This window comes from Leucoraja erinacea, chromosome 26 (assembly GCF_028641065.1).
Source record: "Leucoraja erinacea ecotype New England chromosome 26, Leri_hhj_1, whole genome shotgun sequence".
NCBI classification, from domain to species: Eukaryota; Metazoa; Chordata; class Chondrichthyes; order Rajiformes; family Rajidae; genus Leucoraja; species Leucoraja erinaceus.
In genome coordinates this window covers 25,621,594-25,647,977 of record NC_073402.1, presented here as the reverse complement: position 1 = coordinate 25,647,977, position 26,384 = coordinate 25,621,594, and the positions used below count along the sequence as shown (strand labels likewise).

Below are 26,384 nucleotides of genomic sequence, written 5' to 3'. Positions count from 1 at the left end.
CAATTGGCATGGATTCTGAGCTATATCTTTGCTTTATGGTGAAACTATATAACTGTGTGTGAAGTTGTTATATCTCCATGGGATGGCATGGTATTTTCATCTTCACTTTGTGCCTTTGTCCATTTAGACATTTCTGTTACTGCCTTATTATGCCCCTGTCCCACTTAGGAAACCTGAACAGAAACCTCTGGAGACTTTGCGCCCCACCCAAGGTTTCTGTGCAGTTCCCAGAGGTTCCCGGAGGTTTTTGTCAGTCGTAGTGGAGGTCTTACCTTCCACTACCTGCAACATCCGGCAACCACCTTCAACTAACATCGCAACCGGCTTTGACTAAAAAAATTACCGATTTTTTAAACGGCAACCTATTTTTAGTCGCGGCCGGTTTTGAATTTTTTGAAATAATCGCCGAAAAAGCGGAAACCACTTTCGACCATTAGGGAGACTGACAAAAACCTCCGGGAACCGCACAAAAACCTTGGGTGGGGCGCAAAGTCTCCAGAGGTTTCCATTCAGGTTTCCTAAGTGGGACAGGGGCATTAGTTCCCATCCACCAATTTGCGCAAATTGTTACTTAATAAAGCCATAGAGATATGGAGGTATATAGCATGCAAACTTCAGCCCAACTTGCCCACACCAACCAACATATCCCATCTACACTAGTTCCACCTACTTGCGTTTGGCCCATTTCCCTCCCAATCTGTCCTATCCATGTACCTGTCTGAATGTTTCTTAAACATTTAACAGGTGGTGCAGCAGCATGGGGCACGGTGGCTCAGCGGTAGAGTTGCTGCCTCACAGTGCCAGAGACCCGGGTTCGAACCTGACTACGGGTGCTGTCTCTGTGGAGTTTGTACATTCTCCCCGTCTGAAGAAGGGTTTCGGCCCCAAACGTTGCCTATTTCCTTCGCTCCATAGATGCTGCCGCACCCGCTGAGTTTCTCCAGCACTTTTGTCTACCTCCCCGTGACTTGCGTGGACTTTCTCCGGATCCTCCGGTTTCCTCCCACATTCCAAAGATGTGCAGATTTGTAGGTTAATTGGCTTGGTAAAATTGTGAACCGTTCCCTAGTGTGTGTTGGATAGTGTTAATGTGTGGGGATCACTGTTCAGCGCGGACCTGGTAGGCTGAGGGGCCTGTTTCTACGCTGCATCTTTAATCTAAACCAAATTACCTTAAACATAAAGGCGTTTACTTTTCTCCTGTCTGACTGATATGAACAAATTAACAAAGACTTCATCAATAAATAAAGGCCAAAACCAGGATGACAGCTGCTCATAATATTCCAATCAGCAGCCCAACCACAGATCATTGTCCAAAGTCCCTGGGTGCATTTGATTTAACATTTTATCCAGAGAGCATTGAAATAGTGCAGTGCTGTTAATAAATCTGTCAGTTTACATTAGGCCAGTTAAGACTCGCTGATAATCTGTGATGGATTTATGAGCATTAACTTTTAATATTATCTGGTGTTATGACTGCTTATTATTGATGGAGAATTGTTGTATTCATCAAGGGATTACGAACTGAGGAGTTACCACAATAAGCCAAGGAAGAGGAAGGAGAGCAAGATAAAAGAGGCTTTCTTCAGGATGTACCCAAAAAAACCTCACAGCTAGTGAGTTAATCGTAAAATGCAGCTAGTTAGGGATTGTTAGACAAGGGACATTCATCAGTAATTATGCAGATAGAAGTATTTAAAACAAACGGCATGTTGACGCAGCTATGTGTCACAAACCTTTCTTCAGACTGAAGAAGGGTTTTGGCCCGAAACGTTGCCTATTTCCTTCGCTCCATAGATGCTGCTGCACCCGCTGAGTTTCTCCAGCATTTTTGTGTACCTTTCTTCAGACTTTACTGCCTGACCCGCTGAGTTACTCCAGCACTTTGTGTCTATCTTTGGTATGAATGAGCAACTGCAGCTCCTTTCTACACACTGCAGTCTCTGAATTAAGAGGCATTGGGTTCAAAGCAGCAATCTAGGATAATCTGTATGATTGATGATAATGGTTCAAAACAGTAATGAGGGTCTTGCATTTCGATGTGCTACCTTTGCAGGAGATATTGGGCCAGAATGCGCTGGTTGCCAACAGCTAGTTCCGTAGAGAATTACCCCAGTCTTCAAGACATGCTTTTACAAGTTCCTGGGTCCCTGCCTGTGTAATGCAGGATGGAATAGAATAGAAACATAGAAAATAGGTGCAGGAGTAGGCCATTCGGCCCTTCGAGCCTGCACCGCCATTCAATATGATCATGGCTGATCATCCAACTCAGTATCCTGTACCTGCCTTCTCTCCATACCCCCTGATCCCTTTAGCCACAAGGGCCACATCTAACTCCCTCTTAAATATAGCCAATGAACTGGCCTCAACTACCTTCTGTGGCAGAGAATTCCACAGATTCACCACTCTCTGTGTGAAAAATGTTTTCCTCATCTCAGTCCTAAATGATTTCCCCAGGGGAGCTCCACAACTCATTGTGTAGGAAGGAACTGCAGATTAAACCGATTTAAACCGAAGATAGACACAGAAAGCTGGAGTAACTCAGCGGGACGGGCAGCATCTGTGGAGCATCGGCATGGGTGATGCTTCGGGTCCAGACCCTTAAGGGTCTGAAGAAGGGTCTCGACCCTAAACATCACCTATTCCTTCGCTTCATAGATGCTGTCTCACCTGCTAAGTTTCTCCAGCACTTTTGTCTACCTTAGATTTTGCCAGCCTCTGCAATTCCTTCTTAAACATTTGGTCTTGGTTTAGTTTAGTTTAGTTTGGTTACATTTAGAGCCCATTTAGTGGCCCTTTGGTTCACCGAGTACACGTCGCCCAATTTTTTATGTTATCAGGTATTTATTTTAAAGGTTTAAAGGTTGGTTCTTGCTTGCTTTACTTTAGAGATTCAGCATGGAAACAGGCCCTTCAGCCCACCCATACACTAGCACTATACCACACACTATGGGCGATGTACACAAGCCAATTAATCAACGGCCATGTATATTTTTGGAGTGCAGGAGGAAACAGGAGCACCTAGATAAAACCCACACAGTCACAGGGAGAACGTGCAAACTCCGTTCAGACAGCACCCGTAGTCAGAATCGAACCCTGGTCTCTGGCATTGCAAGACAACAACTTGCCTGCCTAACTTGCCCACGCCAACCAACATGTCCCATCCACACTAGTCCCACTTGCCTGCGTTTGGCCCATATCCCTCGAAACCTGTCCTATCCATGTACCTGTTTAATTGCTTCATAAACATTGCAATATTCGCCTATCCTTTTTCTCCAGAGATGCAGCCTGACCTGCTGAGTTACTCCAGCATTTTGTGCCTATCTTCAGAGACTGCAGTGTTACTGATCGAACTGAAGCCGTTGCAGTAGAGTGGAGACAAAGATAAAAAAGAAATAAAAATTCTATCAATCATATAAAATCAAAAACACAGAACAACAGATGATAATTGAGCTGTTATAGATGTCAATCAATCACAGGCTTTATTTTATTTTAAAAAAAAACTCACTTTACTGCATTTGAAACATTTATCAGTTGATTTGAATCACTTAATGGACACATCTCATTGTTGTAAGCATATAGAATTGTTTGAAAGTGGGATGACAATGAAGCCAAACACAGCAGCCATTTAGTATCAGTGGATGTAGTGAGACACGTTAGTTTATTTGTTTAAGAAGGAACTGCAGATGCTGGAAAATCGAAGGTACACAAAAAAGCTGGAGAAACTCAGCGGGTGCAGCAGCATCTATGGAGCGAAGGAAATAGGTAACGTTTCGGGCCGAATACCCTTCTTCAGACTGATAGGGGGTGGCGGGGAGAAGGAAGGAAAAAGGAGGAGGAGCCCGAGGGCAGAGGGATGGGAGGAGACAGCAAGGGCTAACAAAATTGGGAGAATTCAATGTTCATGCCCGCAGGATGCAGACTCCCCAAGCGGAATATGAGGTGCTGTTTATTTGTTTAGTTTGGTTTAGTTTAGAGATACAGCAGGGAAACAGACCCACCGAGTCCGCACCGACCAGCGATCCCCGCACATTAACACCTTCCTACACACACTAGGGACAATTTACACTTATACAAAGCCAATTAACCTACAAACCTTTAGTGTGGGAGGAAACCGAAGATCTCTGAGAAGACCCACGCGGTCACGGTGAGAACGTGCAAACTCCGTACTGACAGCACCCGTAGTCGGGATTGAACCTGGGTCTCTGGTGCTACAATCGCTGGAAGGCAGCAACTCTACCGCTGCAATACCGTGCCACCTGAGTTTTTACCCGGATTTCTTTGTGCTTCCGGGAACATCTTCCAAAGAGCTGGACCGTGGACAAAAATGTTCTCGAAAGTACATAGGGGATTGAATGAAGATGTAGAACTGGAAAGGGTTTTTGCAAAATGGTGTGAATAGCAATTGCAGCAATTTGTTTGCGATTTAAGGCACAATGTTAGTCATGTGACCTCAAAGCGCTTTTGGATATCATCAGGTCATGAAAATATTATTGAATTTAAAGATTTTGTTTTTTGCTCTTCTGATTTTTTTTACTCATATACTCATTATATTGGTCAAAATAGATATTAGGCATTCATACAGAGAGTCGAGCAGCTTGGAAACAGGCCCTTCAGCCCCCACTTGCCCACACCGACCAACATGACCCATCTACACTAGTCCCACCTGCCTGCGTTTGGTCCATATACCTCTAAACCTGTCCCATCCAAGTTTCTGCCCAAATGTTTCTTAAAGGTTGTGATGGTACCAGCCTTAACTACCTCCCCCAGCAGCTCGTTCCATATTCCCACCATCATTTGTGTAAAAGGAACCCTCAGGTTCCTATTAAATCTCCCCGCCCCACCTTAAACCAATGTCCTCTGATTCTCAATTCCCCTACTCTGGGCAAGTGATTCGGAACATTTACCAGTTCTTTTCCTCTCAAGATTTTGTACATGGATCATATGTTACAACTGTATTTCCAGAAGGGGTAACTACTGTTTAAGGATGTGTAGGAAGGAACTGTAGGTGCTGGTTTAAACTGAAGATAAGACACAAGAAGCTGGAGTAACCCAGCGGGTCAGACAGCATCTAATGAGAAAAGGAATAGGTAATGCTTTGGAGACCCTTATTCCAGCTTTTTGTGTCTATCTACTGTTTAATGATAGACACACAATGCTGGAGTAACTCAGCGGGACAGGCAACATCTCTGGAGCGAAGGAATGGGTGACGTTTCGGGTCAAGACCCTACTTCATTCTGCCTGTCCCGCTGAGTTACTCTAGCATTTTGTGTCTATCTTCGGTTTAAACCAGCATCTGCCGTTCCTTCCTACACATTTTGTCTGCTCTACAGCGAAATCTTGTATGGCATTGCTTGGCAACTTTGAAGAAGTTCTCCTCCTCTCTCCGACGAGATCAGTCTGAAGAAGGGTCTCGACCAGAAACGTCACCTGTTCCTTCTCTCCAGACATGCTGCCTGTCCCGCTGAGTTACTCCAGCATTTTGAGTCTATCTACTGGTTAATCTTCTTCCTGCGTATGGGGTGCACAGCCTAAAGTTGTGGGTCAACTTGTTCTATTTGACCTTATTTGATTGTGCACGCCGGGTTGATTGCATTCGTCGAAACAGGGCGGACCACGTGGAGGTTTCAATCTCCCACCCCTGCTGGTTAATGCTGTTGCTGTGATGTGGTTCAGGGTTGCTCGACCAGTTACTGCATTCTAATATTCTTCTCATGTGAGTGAGGTTGATTGGAGAAGAACAAGATCAACAGATGCTGGTTGCAACTCGCTTTACATGCACAGTAATAACTCAGCAACCTCCTACTGAAAGTGGACTATTACAAATTTCAAATTGCTTCGAAACACTCTCCCATTTAAATTGCAGAGCTGCTCACCAGTTTGGTGATCTTTTATTTCTGAAGGTCAGATTTGTTTCAAGGGACAATGCCTCCAAGTGTGGCAGGAATGAAATACCTGTAGGATGTAGCTTTTGTTTTACATAGCAAATGCAATTAGTTTAGTTTATTTAGAGATACAGTGAGTATGTGCCAACTGACACTATCCTACACACACTAGGGTCCATTTACAATCTTTATCAAAGCCAATGAACCTGAAAGTGTTTGGAGTGTGGGCGGAAGCAGGAGCTCCCGGGGAAAGGTTTTGCGGTCACGGAGAGAATGTACTACAGGTAACTCCATACAGACAGCATCCCAAGTGAGGATCGAACTTGGGTCTCCGGCGCTGTAAGGCAGCAACACTACCGCTGCGCCACTGTGCCGCCCAACTCTCTTCAAATTCTTGTGGTTTGTGGCAGAGCAGTTGCCATACCAAGCTGTGATACAACATGAAAGAATTTCTTCTGTAGTGTGTCTGTGGAGTCAGATAAGAGGGAAGGCATTCCGCATTTCCTGAGTCTTCTGGGGAAGTAGAGGTCCAATGCACGCAACTTCTCCCCCATTGACTCCTTGTAACTTTACTCCGCCTCAGGAAAGCAGCCAACATTATCAAAGACCTTGCACACTAGGGTCATTCTCTCTTCTCCCATTTCTCATCAGGCAGGAAGTTCAAAGGCTTAAAAGCATATACCACCAACATAAAGAACAGTTTCTTCCCCACTGTTATCAGATTCTTGAACAGACCTCTATTATGCTAAGAATGAACTCCCAATCTCTCTTGTGTTCAAGAAGGAACTGCAGATGCTGGAAGATCGAAGGTACACAAAATTGCTAGAGAAACTCAGCGGGTGCAGCAGCATCTATGGAGCGAAGGAAATAATATTTCCTTCGCTCCATAGATGCTGCTGCACCCGCTGAGTTTCTCCAGCAATTTTGTATACCTCCCAATCTCTTTTGTTGCACGCCTTGCACTTTATTTATCTGTACTTCCTCTGTAGTTATTTAAACAAAAAATGTTTTTTAAATATTTATTTATTATAAGCAATTGTACAAGAATAAAGCAATCGACATAACAATTATCCAATTTTCGTGCAGATTTATTTTTCAATATTTTATAAATTGATACATGAAACGGGGGAAAAAAAAGTAAAAAGGAAAGAATGAAAAAAAAGAAAGAAAGATACTAAAAGAGAGAAGAAGAGACCCCCTAAACTGCCAGAAAAGTGAGAGAAGAAAAAAAGAGAGAAGGAAAAAATAAATAAAACGGAGATGTGTCCCACTATCCTTCCCCCCCCCCCCCCCCCCCCCCCCCCCCCCCCCCCCCCCCCCCCCCCCCCCACTCACCCATCCCAAGCATCGGTTTTAAATTAGTGTTCAACCATTCTATTGTTGAAGTAATTCAGTGAAAGGAGACCATGTGTTGGAGAATTGGTCTGATTTATCAGCCAAAACAAGCCTTCTTCCTCTGTAGTTATAACACTCTATTCTGCACGCTGCTTCTTAATTGTATTTATGTCCCATATGATTTTCCAGGATAACATGTGGCCAAAGTTTTTCATTCTATCTCAGTACATGCGACGATAATAAAGCCAATAGCAAAACCCATATCGAGCATCGTGAATGACCATTATTCAGTCTAGACGGCTTAAAAAGGATATGTATCGTGCTGCAGTTGCTCTCCCAGTGAATCTGCCAGGAATTTTGCAGGGATTGAAGATGAAAGATAAGGGCTTCAGCCTTAATTTTTAGAGGAGGTACAAAAAACAAGAGCTAGCTGGCTCCCATGTAAGAACCAGGGACATTTTGCTTGGGCAGCTTACTACTCTGCAGTATGAAGTTAGATTTTTCTAATTTCAAGTAATCCCTGCATTCTCCCCCTCCCCACCCTAGTCGTCCTATACGTTCCACTGTTTGTATCCCTGCATCCTTTCGTTATCACCTCTTTCCCAGCCAACAATGGACCATTGTGGGCTCCGCACCTCCTTGTGGTTGACCCTCGATGGGCTGAAAGGTCTGTTTCAACATTGTACCTCTAAAGTAAACTAAAGTAAACTAAGTTAAGATACATAGATACATAGATACATAGAAAATAGGTGCAGGAGGAGGCCATTCGGCCCTTCGAGCCTGCACCGCCATTCAATCTGATCATGGCTGATCATTCAACTCAGTATCCCGTACCTGCCTTCTCTCCATACCCCCTGATCCCTTTAGCCACAAGGGCCACATCTAACTCCCTCTTACATATAGCCAATGAACTGGCCTCAACTACCCTCTGTGGCAGAGAGTTCCAGAGATTTACCACTCTCTGCGTGAATTTTTTTTTTTCTCATCTCGGTCTTAAAGGATTTCCCCCTTATCCTTAAGCTGTGACCCCTTGTCCTGGACTTCCCCAACATCGGGAACAATCTTCCTGCATCTAGCCTGTCCAACCCCTTAAGAAATTTGTAAGTTTCTATAAGATCCCCCCTCAATCTCCTAAATTCTAGCGAGTACAAGCCGAGTCTATCCAGTTCATATGAAAGTCCTGACACCCCAGGAATCAGTCTGGTGAACCTTCTCTGCTACAATCTAGACACAGGCTTAACCATTAGCTCTACTGATTTGGTGCACTTTCACTGCGGTCACAGGGAGAACGGGCAAACTCCACGCAGATAGCACCCAAGGTGAAGATCGAACCTGGATCTCTGGCGCTGTGTGGCAGCAGCTCTACCAGCTTTGTACATGCAGTGAACTAAACAACGAGAAACTGTTTCTTATATCATCCGTTCTGGGAAACATTTGTGTTTAATTGCATAGATCTGAAATAAGCAAAGCTTTGCAATCAAATTTTATGACCAGTGTTTTTTTAACTTCCCCTTTAATCCTTCAGCTGAACATTTTTAATCCTATGTCTCCAGTTACCATCTTATTAATTTTTGCAACCAAACAGTTTGGGGTTTTATTTCTTGTTTTCATTTCCTCCACCCCCTGTGGTTTTATTTCTCAGTTTCAGTCCCTTCATTTGAGAGCTGTTTGAAGATTTAGTTCTCGTAATTTAAAGTTCCCTACAAAAGAGATTCTCCCATCAAGATGCCCAGTGAATGTAAGCAAAGTGAATTTAAAGCAGGCTGGCTGATTTCCACTGGGATTTCACTGTGATAACTAGCATGCTCAGGAAATATGAGCATTTAATATTTCATCACATTTTATGGACCCTTGGCTGAAATGATTTTACATGGCTGTCAGTATGATACATCACTTTTAATTTCATATTGAGATTTCACAGGAATGTAACTTAAAATGTATCACCACACAGCACATAAATTGGTTGTTCGGTTCAGCTGGTGTTTCGTTACGACACAAGCTTCAGCTTCTATTCTTTTCACCCTTGACCACTTTCCTTATACATGTAAGTGCTATTTACAGCCATTAATCCTTGTGGTTATGGTTTCCTATCATTTTCTGACAAACCGTCTGCAGGTGCACCATGGAAAGCATTTTAACGGGATGCATCACGGCTTGGTTTGGGAACAGCTCCATCCCAGACCGCAAGATCGAGCTCTTTTTCTTTGCTAATGCACCCCTCTTTGCAACTATTGACTCCATCCCTACCCACCACTGACATAGCCCACACCCCCCATCCCATTCTACATGTTGAAACCAGCGGGAATAATCTCTCTAATAAACCTGTGAATTTATTTTAGTGCAATGTAAGCTTTGATCAAATCATTTATGAGCAATTTAAAATCTTGGGAATACGGCCTTAGATTTTGTCCTTCCTCTTCTAATTTTAACCCTTGCAGTCCCGATACCATTCTGGTGAATCTGTACATCTCTCCTACACTTGTCTCCCGTACTAAGTCACCCCACCCCGTCTCTCTCCCCCCACTCCCCCCCCCCCCCCCCACCTTTCCCTCCCATCGCAGTCCCGTCCCGACCCCCCTGGAAAACTGAAGGGGGCGACAATCAACTGCCACGGATACAAATAATGTCATACACAAGAAAGGGCAGATGCTGGTTGACAAAAAGTGAACACACAGTGCTGGAGTAACACAAAGACGCAGCAGAATTTTGGAAACGTCATCCCGTCACCCATTCCTTCTCTCCAGAGATGCTGCCTGTGCCGCTGAGTTAAAGAGTGCCCACGGTAGACTCACGAGTCACTACAGTAAACTCACGGGCTACTACGTTCTTGCAACGAGTTTAAAAGTTTACCATTTTTACCTCAAGTGTAAATTTGACTCGTGGAAAACTTTCATCACGTTGAAAGATTTTCACGAGTTAACAAGTTTCCCGAGTACCTGCCGTTAGCGTTACAAGTTCCGACGTTCCCGCTACGTTAATTCTACCACGAGTTTGATTTGTTTTAAACTCGGGATCACTCATGGGTGGACTCGCACCATGAGAGGGCCATAAGTGGGACAGGCCCTTTAGGTTCCATTTAAGCTTCAATTTAATCATCATTATATGAATTCAGTCTGAAGCAGGGTCCCGACCCGCATGTTTTCTGTCTTGGTTTCTGATTGTCAGCGTTTACAATGTTTTGACTTTCTGTTATTGGTGGTGGTGTTTTGGAGAAGAATTTTAGACCAAGGTGCAAGGGGAAACTGCCTTCATTGCCTTCAAGTATAAAAAAAACCAGCACGACACTGCTGATGATGCAGAATTCATAGTACTGGACTGGAATCTTAATCAAATATCCCTCCGATACATTCACGGAACACAGCAACTGAATAAGTGGCATTAAATCAGTTATTTTTCTTGCATGGGAAAGATAACTCTCTAAAACAACATCTCAATTCCATCTAATTGTCAGCTATGCCTTCTATTATCTTGTTCTGCTCCAGAACCACACGAACCAAGTCTGAGACTGGATTCACTTGACAATCTCTCCCCTACTTTGGTTCCACTTAGATTTCAATTTAGTCATCATTATATTAATTTAGAGGCCTAATTATGTTAGTTTGAAGGTAAGATGATGTCAAATTAAAGCCAGATTACACTCTTTTTAAAGTAACATTGCATCGTTAGAGGGGGTGCATAAATTTAATGATGGATTACATTAATTGATAGAGATGTTTGTGTTAATCAAAATTAAAATCACCTGGGTTCGATCCTGACTACGGGTTCTTGTTTGTATGGAGTTTGTACGTTCTCTCCGTGACCTGCGTGGGTTTTCTCTCAGATCTTCGATTTCCTCCCACACTCCAAAGACGTAATTGTCCCTAGTGTGTGTAGGATAGTGTTAACGTGCGGGGATCGCTGGTCAGTGCAGACTCGGTGGGCCAAAAGGCCCGTGTCCATGCTGTATCTCTAAACTAAACAAAAATAATCCATCCTGATTTTTGCTTTTTCAAAATTTAATTTATTGAAATACATTTTTCACCTAGAATCTACATCAAAATCATTGATGTTGAATATGTTTCAAATTTATCCAATTAACTTCAACTCAAGAGCAAATCAGACAGTTAACATTTCATTTGTGTTTAATTGTCATATTTTCCGACAATGGGAAAAATGAAATTCTTACTTGCAGCAGCATCACAGGGCCTGTAGACACAAGACATAGATAACATATAATGAACAAAGTCAAAATTGAATAAATTAATAACCCAAATACTATTGCAAAAATACCCCTAGGTCCTTAGTGCAATCAAATCAGATATGGTTCATAGTTCAGTTGTATTTGTGAAATTATAATGGAAACTCATCACAAACTGCCTCACTGTGCTCTGGGCAAAACACCATTAAATGTTTAACACAATTATTTATTGAACCTTGTTTAAATGTATTATATTATCTATTGTGCACTGTGTTTACAAACCTGGTGCGCTGATGCTGCAAGTAGGAATTTCATTGAGGGTAGACACAAAATGCTGGAGTAACTCAGCGGGGCAGGCAGCATCTGTGGAGAGAAGGAATGGGTGATGTTTCGGGCCGACACCCTTCTTCAGATATTTTCATTGTTCCGTTTCAGGACATCAGACAGCAAAACGGTTGGCGGCACGACACTGTTGCAGCGCCCCCTACAGCCTGTCTGGCTTTTTTTTCTTTTTTTGTCTAGTTAAATGTAGTTGTTGTTTTTTTTTTCAATATACTGTTTGTAACTGTGTTGATGTGGGGGGCGGGGGGAGGGAGGGGGAAACTTAAAAAAATATCTTCCCTGCAAGGGAGACCCAACCTTTTTCCTGTCGGGTCTCGGTTGTCGATGGGGCCTAGCACCGTGGAGCGGCCTCCAGCCGGAACGACCTGGGGGCTCCAGTCACGGAGCCTGCGGGGCTGCGGACTTACCATCATGGGGGTGGCCTGGCCTCGGAGGGTGGGGAGCGGTGGTGGCTCGCTGCTGCGGCCCGACCCCGGAGCTCGGAGGTTCCAGCTGCAGCCGCAGGTCCGGTGGACTGGAACATCGGGAGCTCGCGGGTCCAGGTGAGGGACCGCTTTCCGGAGCTCCCGCAACGCGACTTCTTCAGCCCGTGTCGCGGGGTTGAAACGACCTGGAGTGGGTCCGTGCATCGCCCAGCGCGGCTTTAATGGCCGCGGGACATTCCAGCGCCTGCCGGGGGCTCCAACATTGTGACTTTTGGGCCTGGAGCGGGGCCGTACATCGCCCGGCGCGGCCTAAAATGGTCGTGGGACTTACCATCGCCCACCTGGGGCTTCAACATCGGGAGAAAAACGGAGAGCAGGGGATCTGAGAAGAGACTTTGCATTCCATCACAATGAGGAGAAGATTCACTATGATGGATGTTTGTGTGAATTAAATTGGTTGTGTGTCTAGTATGAATCGTTTTTTGTTTGTATGGCTGTAGAAACAGAGTTTCGTTTGAGCCTCACTGAGGTTCAAATGACATTAAATATTGTATTGTATTGTAGACTCTTGAAAGGGGAGGGAAGATGATGAAGAACATGGATTTTAGAGGAAGCCATTTATCCTCTCAAACCAACCCTGCCATTCATCTAGACAATGGCTGACCACCTCAACGCTTGATACCCAGCTTCACTCAGCAAAAAGGAAGACACAAAAAGCTGGAGTAACTCAGCATCTCTGGAGAAATGGAATATGTGATGTTTTGGGTCGAGACTTTCCTTCAGACTTCGAGTCAGGGGAAAGAGAAACGAGAGATAAAGACAGTGGCATAGAGACATACCTAACAAATGAATGAAAGATATGCAAAAAATAGTAACGATAAAGGAAAGAGGCCAGTGTTAGCCGTGGGTCTAGGTGAAAACGAGTTACAGACAATGAGACTCAACAAGACGACTTTAAAACTGGTACAATGACTTGGGTGGGTGAGAGGGGGGGATGCAAGGGTTACTTGAAGTTAGACCAATCCATATTCATACTGCTGGGTTGTAAGTTGCCCAAGCAAAGTGCATGTCTTGTGAACCAGGACATATACTAATTTACCAGCCTCAATTTCAATTGACGTCCAAGTAACAATTTGGCAGAAAGAGTCGCAGATTTTAGCGACAGCTTGTGTGGCACTACTCTTGAATTGCTTAATCTTAATTGTTAGACTTTCTTTGTTCTGGGCTTCCTACCAAAGAAAGGTCTCACTCTATGGACCCAAATAACTCCACAAACTCTCTCATTAATCTTACTTTGCCAACAGAAAATCAGGCCAAGACTGAGGATACAATTTTGTTTTAAATAAAGAGCTTATATTCTGATACATTTTAATTATAGTGCACATGTGGAAAAGTCACAAATTGAAAATGTTCCTTAGTAGGCACCTTCATGCATACATATCTGTCCAGAAAGGTGGACCTTTTAGTTTAATTTAAGTTTTAATTTTGGAGATACAAGCGTGGAAACAGGCCCATTTGGCCCACTGAGCCCACGCCGACCAATGATCCCCGCACACTAACAATAATCTACACACTAGGGACATTTTATACACTTATACCAAGCCAAATAATCTACAAGATGTTTAAGAAGGAACTGCAGATGCTGGAAAAATCGAAAGTAGACAAAAAATGCTGGAGAAACTCAGCAGGCGAGGCAGCATCTATGGAGAGAAGGAATAGGCAACGTTTCAGGTCGAGACCCTTCTTCAGAGTTAACCGGCAGACCTGGAGTGTGGGAGGAAACCTAAGATCTCGGCGAATGTCACGGAGAGAACGCACAATCTCCGTACTGTCAAGCACCAGTAGTCGGGATCGAACCCGAGTCTCTGGCGCTGTAAGGCAGCAACTCTACCGCTGCTCCACCCACGACAGCCAGACACCTACAACATACTTTATATTCATTGATGTGTTAGGTTAAGCACAGATGGTTCTGCAAAGTAGGATATGAAGGACTATTATGTGTTGGCTCTTGGTCGATGACTGATGGGAATATGGAAAGTGCCCCTTGAGTATGGGTTGCGAAACTGGGATGACAGAGAACTTGTGTACAGGTGTTCAATCCTCAGTGTGGACTCGGTGGGTCGAAGGACATAATTCCACGCTGTACCTCTAAACTAACTCTAAACTTACAAAATTCTTAAGGGGTTGGACAGGCTAGATGCAGGAAGATTGTTCCCGATGTTGGGGAAGCCCAGGACAAGGGGCACAGTTTAAGGATAAAGGGGAAATCCTTTAGGTCCGAGATGAGAAAAACATTTTTCACACAGAGAGTGGTGAATCTCTGGAACTCTCTGCCACAGAAGGTAGTTGAGGCCAGTTAATTGGCTATATTTAAGAGGGAGTTAGATGTGGCCCTTGTGGCAAAAGGGATCAGGGGGTATGGAGAGAAGGCAGGTACAGGATACTGAGTTGGATGATCAGCCATGATCATATTGAATGGCGGTGCAGGCTCGAAGGGCCAAATGGCCTACTCCTGCACCTATTTTCTATGTTTCTAAACTAAACTAAATTATCTGCAGCCTGCATTGTTTTTGGGTGCTTGAATCACCAGACCAAGCTGTGGTGGAACCCATCAGTATTCCTCCATCGTACAACTGTAGATGTTCAATAGAGTGTTAGTCGACGAGGTCAGGATTGTACATGGGTTTCTGGTGCTATGAGGCAATGGCTCCGCGGGCTTCTTCTCTGTGCTACAACACAGCATGCAATGATGAAGTCTTGTACCTGCCAGGCATTTACCTCAGAGCGCCCACGGACTGTTGCAGGCAAAGGAAACTCATTTCCAGAATCAATGTGTACCCTTCCAAGCTCCACAGGTGCTTCAATTAATGCAGTGCTGCTGCTGACGACGTGACCATCGAGGCACGCGTTGAATGAGTTCGTCAGGAACTACACGCGGCTAAAGCATCCTTTGTACACTTGAGCACACTCTGCCAACTTCAGAAGGCATTTGAGCTGCCTGCAGTCAGTGTTGAAGGAATCTGCTTAGGTGTCCTGAAGTCAGCAAGTGTCCCTTTATGCAGTTAAAGATTCATTAACATAGCAACATAAACCTAGTTGTGCAGAGACTGTGCAATTAAGATTACATTTTAATTCAGTTTAGTTTAGAGATACAGCGCAGAAAAAAGGCCCTTTGGCCCACCAAGTCCGCGCCGACCAGCACTCACCCGTACACTAGTTCTATCCTACACTCTCGGAACAATTTGCAGAAGCCAATTAACCTGCAAACCTGCATGTCTTTGGAGTGTGGGAGGAAACCGTAGCACCCTGGCGAAAACCCACACAGTCACAGGGAGAACGTACAAACTCCATACAGGCAGTACCCGAGGTGGGGATCGAACCTGGGTCCCTGGCGCTGTGAGGCAGCAGCTCTACCGCTGTGCCACCGTGCCACCTGTTTCCGGTTGCACCAGAAAGCTCCAGATAGTCCTTGTGTACTTGGGTCGCTGGTCAGCGCAGGCTCGGTGGGCCGAAGGTCCTGTTTCCACGCTGTATCTCTCAACAAGATAGCTTGATATGGTAACCAAACCATCACAGTATTGTAATAAATGGCACCAAAACTACGTAAGACTGGAAAGAAAGTACAATTACTGAAAGTGGAGAGAGGGAGAGCTGGTTCTGCCATCGTGGGGAATGTATGTATGTACATATGTCAGACTATTTCATTTATTAGTATTATGAGAGGCCGTTCGTAAGCAGGAGTGTCCACAGATTGGGCAATGGTAACTCAGGAATGGTCTGTATTTACTTTGCTTTACTTTAGACCTTAGCGAAACATAATGGAAACAGACGCATCATCCTACCGAGCCCGCGCCGACCAGCGATCACCCCGTACACTAGCACCATCCCACACTAGGGGCAATTTACAATTTTACTGATGCCAATTAACCTACAAATCTGTACCTTTTAAGATTGTGGGAGCAAACCGGAGCACCCAGAGAAAACCCACATATGTATGATGTATGTTTAAGAAAGAACTGCAGATGCTGGAAAAATCGAAGGTAGATAAAAATGTTGGAGAAACTCAGAGGGTGAGACAACATCTATGGAGCGAAGGAAATAGGCAACGTTTCGGGTCGAAACCCTTCTTCAGACTGATGAAGGGTGGGGGGGGGTGGAAGAAGAAACATATAAAGAAACATATTGCCATAGAGGGAGTACAGAGAAGGTTCACCAGACTGATTCCTGGGATGTCCGGACTTTCATATGAAGAAAGACTGGATAGACTCGGTTTGTACTCGCTAGAATTTAGAAGATTGAGGGGGGATCTTATAGAAACTTACAAAATTCTTAAGGGGTTGGACAGGCTAGATACAGGAAGATTGTTCCCAATGTTGGGGAAGTCCAGAACAAGGTGTCACAATTTAAGGATAAGGGGGAAATCTTTTAGGACCGAGATGAGGAAAGCTTTTTTCACACAGAGAGTGGTGAATCTCTGGAATTCTCTGCCGCAGAAGGTAGTTGAGGCCAGTTCATTGGCTATATTTAAGAGGGAGTTAGATGTGGCCCTTGTGGCTAAAGGGATCAGCGGGTATGGAGAGAAGGCAGGTACAGGATACTGAGTTGGATGATAAGCCATGATCATATTGAATGGCGGTGCAGGCTCAAAGGGCCGAATGGCCTACTCCTGCACCTATTTTCTATGTTTCTATAAAGATCAAGGATGATCAGTTTTACTTCAATTGTTCTGGCAAACACAACAACTTTCATTTGTAGAAGATGAACTGCTGGAGTAACTCAATGGGTCAGACAGCAACGCTGGGTTCGAAACATAGAAACATAGAAAATAGGTGCAGGAGTAGGCCATTCGGCCCTTCGAGCCTGCACCGCCATTCAATATAATCATGGCTGATCATTCAACTCAGTATCCCATCCCTGCCTTCTCCCCATACCCCCTGATCCCGTTAGCCATAAGGGCCACATCTAACTCCCTCTTAAATATAGCCAATGAACTGGCCTCAACTACCTTCTGTGGCAGAGAATTCCACAGATTTACCACTCTCTGTGCAAAAAATGATTTTCTCATCTCGGTCCTAAAGGACTTCCCTCTTATCCTTAAACTGTGACCCCTAGTTCTGGATTAGGTTAGATCTGGGTAGGGTTAGTTCTTGAGAAATGAACTGTCATTTGTTTCATTCCATGGTCATCAAGCAAAAGGAGTTACAGACCAGAGGAAAATGGAGCAAATTAGGCCATTAGTCTTTCATTACGTTTACTGCTGATCTGATTTTCAATAAGGAACTGCAGATGCTGGAAAATCGAAGGTAGACAAAAGTGCTGGAGAAACTCAGTGGGTGTGGCAGCATCTATGGAGCGAAGGAAATAGGCAACGTTTCGGGCCAAAACCCTTCTTCAGACTGATGTAGGGTGGGGGGGGAGGGGGGCGCGAAGAAGAAAGGAAGAGGAGGAGCCAGAGGGCTGAGGAAGAGCTACCGGAAATTGGAGAAGTCAATGTTCAACCCGATGATACTTTATTATCACATGTCACATGTCACAGCGGGATTCTTTGTTTAACTTAGTTCAGAGATACAGCGCGGAAACAGGCCCTTCGGTCCACCGAGTCCTCGCCAACCAGCGATCCCCGCACATTAACACTATCTTACACACACTAGGGACAATTTTTAAAATATTTATACCAACCAAATTAACCTACAAACCTAGAGTGTGGGAGGAAACCTAAGATCTCGGCTAAAACCCAGACGTTCACAGTGAAAATGTACAAACACCATACAGATAACAGCCGTAGTCAGCATTAAACCAGGGCCTCTGGCAGCGTAAGGTTGCTGCTCTACCGCTGCGCCACTGTGCTGCCTGTTACAAAAGCTTCAGAGCTTCTAATAAAACCTATTCAGTCTAACATGGAGAGGTTTTGTTATCACCTTCCTCTTAATTGATAATTATTTGGTACATATTTAACAATGAGTTGAGAGCAATTTCATGCCTTTGAAACACAAACAATGTCAAGTGGTGCTGACAAAAGGGGCCCTTTAAAGCTTGCTGTTTTTGTTCGAGATATTTTGAACAGACATCTCTTTTATTCATGAAACAAAAGCCGGATGATGGAAATGTGCATCCAAATGAGGAAGAGAACAAGTAGTCCATTAGAACTGAAGATTACATTTAAACTTGGAGAAATTAAGCTTTGAACAGATAAAGTTGTACAAGGTGTGTTATTTCAATGCCCTCCTGTTGAAACTTCAATTAAGTGCCTTCTGGATCATTGCAGCCCACCTCGTAGCAAGTGGTGCCATGGTGGAGTTACAGTAGAGTTGTCGCCTTACAGCGCCAGACACCCCGGGATTGATTCTGACTATGGGTGCTGTCGGCACGGAGTTTTTACGTTCGCCCCGTGACCTGCGTGGGTTTTCTCCGGGATCTCCTGAGTGCTTCAAGCATCATTGTGGTGTCGTAGGTAAATTTACAGATAGTGCAGGAGGTGTGCTTAGCCATAGAGTCAAGAGTTAGTTTATCTTGGCATCATGTCCAGTACAGACGAGGTGGGCCGAAGGGCCAGTTCCGGTGCTGTACAAAGTGCTATGGTCTATGACCTGCCCAAGCCTTGATCCCCAAAATTCACTCCCTCAATTTGTCCGGCCTTTCCTTCGTTGTGTTCCTCCTCAAAACCTACGACTTTAACCAAGTTACTTTGATCCAGACCTCGGGTAATGTCTTTGTGGAGTTTGCACGTTCTCCCTGTGACCATATGGGTTTCCTCCCAGTGCTCCAGTTTCCTCCCATCCCAAAAACGTGCAGGTTTGTAGGTTAATTGGGCATTGTAAAATTGCCCCTAGTCTGTAGGGAGTGGATGTGAAAGTAGGATTACAAAGAACTGGGTGATCAATGGTTTGTGTGAACTCAGTGGGCTGAAGGGCCCATTTCCATCTTTCAATCAATCAATTAATCAATCAAAAGCTTATCAAAGTTTGCGGAACCTTTCATTACAGATTTATCTGTGTCTAATACATTATAGTCCACAGGTTATAGTCCTGTATCAATGTCATAAATTCATAAGGTCATAAGTGATAGGAGCATAATTAGGCCTACTCTGCCATTAAGAATACTCCACCATTCAATCTTGGCTGATTTATCTCTCCCTCCCAACCCCATTCTCCTGCCTTTCCCCCGTAACCTCAGACACCCGTACTTATCAAGAATCTATCTATCTCTGCCTTTAAAATATCCACTGACGGCCACCATAGCCTTCTGTGGCAAATAATTCCACAGATTCACCACCTTCGGACAAAATAAATTACTCTTCTTACGAACGGAATGTCCTTTAATTCTGAGGATGTGGCCTTTGGTCCTAGACTCTCCTGCTAGTGGAAGCAACTCCCCCCTCCCCCCCCCCCCATCCTTCTCAACTCGTGTTTCTGAAATCACTATAGTCCTCCCTCCACCACCTCCAGTTTAAATTCCATATGGAATATTTTGGAGGACCAAGAAACCAAGAACTATATACGTGAGGCATTGTGCAGCGTTTCATAATGAGGATTTTCAACAGATATATCAATACATGGTGGCTGCCAAAAGCATCAGTTCAACGTGCTTCAATCAAAAGCCCAGGCTGCTTTCTGCTGAGGGACCTGGACAAGAAGCACTTTACATCAAACCATCAAAACAATTCTGGGATTGAGATGAAAGGCACTTTCAAAAAAAGATGGACACTGCAGAGGAAAGCTCATTGGCAATTCTATTAAGATAACATGGAAAGCTTTCATCTTACTAACTAAATAATTTAACTAATCAAAAACTATGTGTTCCCGAATGTTGAAGAGGTGATAATTAGCGAATGCTGAATTTGGGAATCAAAACATTAATGTTATTTATTCAAATAATTAAAAATAATTTTTTAAGACAATAATGTAATTTTAACAAGGATAACTGATATCCTAATGTAATAAAAAGGAACTGCAGGAGCTGGTTTAGACCAGAGATCTGAAGAGGGGGCCTGACCCAAAACGTCACCTATCCATCCACTCCAGGAATGCTGCCTGACCCGCTGAGTTACTCCAGCACTTTATTTCCACCTTCCATTACCTGCAGGTTCCTTTCCAATCTCCAGCATCGAATGATTTAAGTCTGAAGAAGGGTCTCGACCCGAAATGTCGCCTATTTCCTTCGCTCCATAGATGCTGCCTCACCCGCTGAGTTTCTCCATCATTTTTAGTCGAAGCAATGTCATTTTCAATTTCCATCTTGGAACTGCTGAATAAAAGTAATCAGATGAATTTTTAAACTTAGAGAGGTAAGCGGACTTCAAAAAGTTGCATTACTCAAACTGAGATTGTATTTTTCATGTGGCCATTGGATATTATATTCTTCCATATAAATGAAGTTCACTGGATATTAACATGATGTATAACATCTGTGAATTTTGAAACATGCAAAATCTCACTTTGATTTTTTTATTAAAAAGTGCCATCTGACTTAAATGGCATCCAGTTTGCCAACTCTTCAATTCTTATAACTTAGTTCTTATGTTTAAATTCCTTCCAACTCTCACCCTTTTAGTTTAGTTTAGAGATACAGCGCGGAAACAGGACTTTCGGCCCACTGAGTGTGCAGACCAGTGATCACCGCACACAAACACTATCCTACACACACTAGGGACAATTTACATTTTTACCAAGGCAATTAAACTATTAACCTGTATGTCTTTGGAGTGTGGGAGGAAACCAGAGGACTTGAAGCAAACCAACTCAGGTCACAGGGAGAATGTACAAACTCCATACAGACAGCACCCGAGGTCAGGATCAAACACGGGTTTCTTGCGCTGCAAGGTAGCTACTCTACCGCTGCGCCAACTTGCCCCCCCCCCCCACCGCAGCACCCCCCTGTGCCGTTCCTAAAATACAAAGTGCTGGAATAACTCAGAGGTTCAGGTAGCATCTGTGGAGGGAATGGATAGGCCATGTTTTGGTTTGGGACTCTTCATCAGACTGAATTTCAGGAACCTATCCATTCCCTCCATAAATGCTGCCTGGTCGATTGAATTACTGAGTTTGTGTCTTACTCAAGATGACAGCATCTGCAGTTACTGTGTCTCATCCTCTCTACTCTCTGTAACATTCTCCAGGTTGACAAAGCTCTGTGAACTTTGTATTTCTTCAACTCTGGCATCTTATCAACTCTTCCAACGCATCTTGAAAGGCCCTGGAATATCCTCACTGAACACTGAACGGAACTGGGGTCCCGATCCAAAACGTCACCTATCCATGTTCTCCTGAGATACTGCCTAATCCGTTGAGTTACTCCAGCACTTGTATCTTTTGTTGTAAACCAGCACCTGCTGTTCCTTGTATCTCCATCTCACTGAACATGTGTAGGAGGCTGACTGAAACCTCCCTCTTTGAGTATATGTGTAGGAAGGAGCTGCAAATGCTGGTTTACACCGGAGATAGACACAAATTGCTGGCGGAACTCAGCGGGACAGGCAGCATGTCTGGAGAGAAGGAATGGCTGGTGTTTTGGGGCGAGACCCTTCCTCAGTCTGAAACATCACCCAATCCTTCCATCCAGAGATGCCTTGTGTCCCGTTGAATTACTCTAGCATATTGTGTCTGCTCTTTGAGTAAACATTGGGTCACCTGTCCAAATGCATTCTTCCTTGTCTCCGAGTGTTTTCTTATTACATCCTGAGAGGTGCCTTGGGACATTGTAGAATGACGAAGGCCCTCTATAAAAGAAAGAATAATGTGTAAAAAGTGACTTTCACAACTTCAGGATGCATTGCCACAATTTTTGCTCGGTGAAATGGGATCACATTTACAACACTTGGCGACATTAACCTCCCATGGAAACCAATGATAATAACACAATATAATGTTTGCATTGATGAATAAACATTGGCCAGTACAGCCAGCGTAACTCTGCTACCCTTCTCCAAATAATGGTACAGGGGAACTTTTCACTGGGAATACATGGTTTAAAAGGAAATACCTCCAAAAATGCAGCATACTCTTGAAGAAGGGTGTCGGCCCGAAACGTCACCAATTCCTTTTCTCCAGAGGTGCTGCCTGATCCCCTGAGATACCCCAGCTTTTTGTGTCTCTCCACAAGGTGCCGAATATGTTTTCAATTATCTGCTATTTGGGCACAGTTCCCGTGGCACACTGATGGTTATTGCTAAAACAGCTCCACCAACTACACACAGGATTACACAAAATGGGCGGCACAGTGACACAGCGGCAGAGGTGCTGTCTGTGTGGAGTCCGCACGTCCTTCCGGTGACTGCGTGGGTTTTCTCCGCGTGCTCCGGTTGCCTCCCACACCGCAAAGACGTGCAGGTTTGTAGTTGACTGGTCTTTTGCAAATTGTCCATAGATTCTAAGGTAGTACAGGGTGATTGTTGGTTGGCACAGACTCAGTGAGCCATGAGGCTGTTTCCACGCTGTGTCTCAAGAGACTAAAGTGGAATTCTCTGCCTCAGAGGCAGGTTCTCTGGATGCTTTCAAGAGGGAGCTAGATAGGGCTCTTAAAAATAGCGGAGTCAGGGGATATGGGGAGAAGGCAGGAACAGGGTACTGATTGGGGATGATCAGCCATGATCACATTGAATGGCGGTGCTGGCTCAAAGGGCCAAATGGCCTACTCCCGCACCTATTGTCTATTGTCTATTGTCTATTGTCTACTCAAGATTCTTGAACAGGAATTAAACCCACAATCTTATATCTCTCAGAGAGTGTTGTCTGAGCCATATTTAATTTTACTAATGCAAATGCTCAAACATTGGTTCGGGAAGTACTATGTGGATTTGCTCAAAAATATTCCACAATGTACCAAGTATCTCGTTAATCACCTGATATTTGAGCACAATTCCAAGGCACACTGATACTCATTGGTAAAATAATTTCACCAACCACACACAAGATGACCAAGAGCTACATTTGTTTTAGACAGAATATAAAGGGTAAAGCAGTTGTCAGTGCTAAATATCGATGCAATGGAGGCTTCTGTAAGAAGGTCTGAAGAAGGGTCTCAACCCAAAATGTCACCTATTCCTTTTCTCTGGAGATGGTGCCTGACCAGCTGAGTTACTCCGGCAATGGAGGCTTGTTGACTTCAGTATTGTTGCCAGGGTTACATTGCTGTTACAAGGCCTTCTACGCCCAAACCTCCAGACTCAGGAACAGCTTCATTCCCAGAACTATAGCGGCTCTGAACCGGCCCTGCTGAGTGCACCCCCCACCCCCCCTGGACTGTCTCCCTCGGATGGTCACGTCGCACAGACACATCTGCACTTTCGTCTGTTTGAACTGTTTTGACTATTTTACTGTTCGTTTACAAACCATGTCCTCGGGGATCTAAATCTAAATTTTATTAGTTATTTGTGTTATGACATCGGATGGAAGCTGCATACCAAATCTCGTTGCGCTTATGTGCAATGACACAATAAAATATATTATTATTATTATTATTATTATTATTACATTGTTCCTTACAGTCCTTCTGTGCATTTTGTTGGTCTACCTGGTCAAAGTAGGTATGTTGCAAAGCCTACCTGAAGCGTCGCTGAAAATCTGTCCCAGCCCGTGTGCGCGATTTTGGCGCCGTTTAGAGGGGGGCGGGTTTAAAACGCGATTTCCCCTAGGCTGTTCAAATCCAGGATGTTCAGCCTAGTTAATTATTAACGGAAAATCGCTGGAATATTCTGTCGCTTTAGCTATTTTTAGTTTTAAAGGCTTTATATAATTGTTATAGTAGGTTAAAAATTAACCTCTAAACCCCCGACCACCGGCAACCGGCAGGGTCTCATACAGCAGACAACAGAAGGTAGACTGTTTATTTTTACATTAAAAAGGGCTTCTTAAGATCCCTTTATACAAAGTTTAAAGTTGCGAGTAGCTCATTTTGGGCCCATTATATCCCGCAGTATTTTTCTGGGCATTTGAGGGCACAAATCTAGCGCAATGTGAACGTTCTAAACCAGCGCGTTCACAGGATCCCAGTAGAAAGCTGATTTAAATTTACTTTAATTTACAGCAATTGAACACTAAATTCCTTCCATTTGGCCTATAAATTAATGTAAATTAGATTTAAAAATCATGTTTTATTGTGAATTATTTGTGAATATTATTTGGACACTTAGGCTATTTAAAAATGTTAATCATTTATTAAGAAATAGATAGATGTTTAGATCTAGTAATTGAAGTTTGAAATTAGCTCCAATTGGGTAACTAACTAATTATATGCTTTAATTTCAGGGCATCCAAGTAAGATTGATTTATATTTGTTTCAGAATGCTTCAATCTATGATAACTGAAAATTTCATTCAGTTCTCTTAATTTTTAAGAAAGTTATGGGCTTTTGACTGTCCACGATCACAGCTTTTTTGTTATGTCCATAGAAAATCAATAGGGAACAAGATGGTAATTTCCGAGTATGAAAATGGCCATAACTTTTTAAATACTTGAGATATGAAAGTAAATTAAGTGTCAAATTAAACTTATTTTTATGCTTTATCTGATGGGATAAATTGCAGACTTGATTTTTTAAATCTCAAAATTTTGTAACATTGCTAGTCAAAGGAAGTTCAAGATTCCTATAGCAAACTGAATGGTCCCTGAATGTTGCCTTAGCAAACTGAAAATAAAGAACCTGCATTTATCTAGCTCCTGCACCGTCTGTTCTCCAGATGACCTCTCCACCCCAGACAACTGCAGCCAGAACCATCGTTGGTGAGGTACACAGCACCAGTTCAAAGTGGGACCCTCTGAAATAGCTCAGGCTGTGTTAAGCGAGTGGCAGATGCAATCACTGACAACCCATCGACAACTTTAGACCGGGACTGCGTCACCCTTTAAAAATCATGGCCCTGAAAACATGTTATTATCCAAATGTGACAGAAAGAAAGAGCGTATCTTGAAGTCTTTCAGCATTCAGATAAATAAAGTTTGACATGTATGAGAATCAGACTGACGGTAAAAGTGTCTTAAGTGTAGAATTTATTTTTAACATCCTGTCTACTGCCTTGTGTGAAAAGCCTTGTGCATTATTTACCCTGACCATTGAAGGCGAACTGTTAAAAATAAGCTTCATTAATACTGCAAGCCCTTCTGTGTAGTTTATTACATGGGGACATCAAGTATTCACACAATCTCCATGACTGTAGTGCACTCTAATGTGCTTCTAATGTGAATTCTAGAAAGCCAAGAACATTACCGATCAAGGACACTGCTGCTAAATTCACTGGCCCAGAAATTGATTTATGTGGTTACAAACACAACACCAGCTGTGTTGGTTGTGAGCCGGCTGCTGCAAGATTCAAAAGGCTCAGAAGCCCCTTAATGGGAAATCAGGGATGGGTTTGGGGAAAGGACTGGAGGTTGGGGACCCAATTAGGGGTGGACCAGGCGGACGTTCCCTAGCAACCGGAGTCTAGGGTTCTGGGGAAGTATAGAACCTTGCAGTCTTTAATTGTGCATAGAGTCACAGAGTCATACAGCGTGGAAACAGGCCCTTCGGCCTACACAGACCAACATGTCCCATCTACACTAGTCCCACCTGCTTGCATTTGGCACATATCCCTCCAAACTTATCCATATATTTGTCTAACTGTTTCTAAAAACGTTGCAATAGTCCCTGACTCGACTACCTCCTCTGATCCTTTCTCCCGGCGGCTATCAAACTCCTTCCCCTTCTGTCGTGGGGCAGACAGACTCCCTCCTTCCCCCCACCCCCTCCCAATCTTTGCACATCCCCAATCCTTTCCACTCCTCACTTTAATTTCATGTTTCATGTATCTTGAGTTTTATGACTGTTGGCAGAACAATTTCCCACATGAGGTAAATAAAGTTCTATCGTATTGTATCGTATAAATTTAGGAGACAGAGAGAGGGTACACAATCAGAACCTTTTTCCCCTTGGTGGAAATGTCAAATGGCAAAGCTATAAATTCAGAGGGGGGAAAGTTTAAAAGAGATGCGTGGACAAGTCTTTTAATACTGGGAGCAGCGGGTGCCTGGAACGAACGAGAACACACACACACACACACACACGCGCGTGCACGCACACACACACACACACCACATGCACACACACACACACACACACATGCACACACACACACACACACGCACACGCACACACGCACACACGCACACACACATACACACCCACACACACACATACACACACACACACAAAAACACACACACATACACACACGTACACACAGATATA

At 43.8% G+C, this 26,384-nt stretch overlaps 1 long non-coding RNA gene across 1 annotated transcript; it reads right to left on the bottom strand.

The window, feature by feature from the left end:
- Window positions 1-11,267: 11,267 nt before the first annotated feature.
- Window positions 11,268-20,469, bottom strand: LOC129709590 (uncharacterized). The gene is made up of 3 exons (XR_008725530.1): window positions 20,241-20,469; window positions 11,680-11,760; window positions 11,268-11,405 (listed from the first exon to the last, which is right to left on the bottom strand). It is a non-coding gene; the product is annotated as an uncharacterized LOC129709590 (long non-coding RNA).
- Window positions 20,470-26,384: the final 5,915 nt, after the last annotated feature.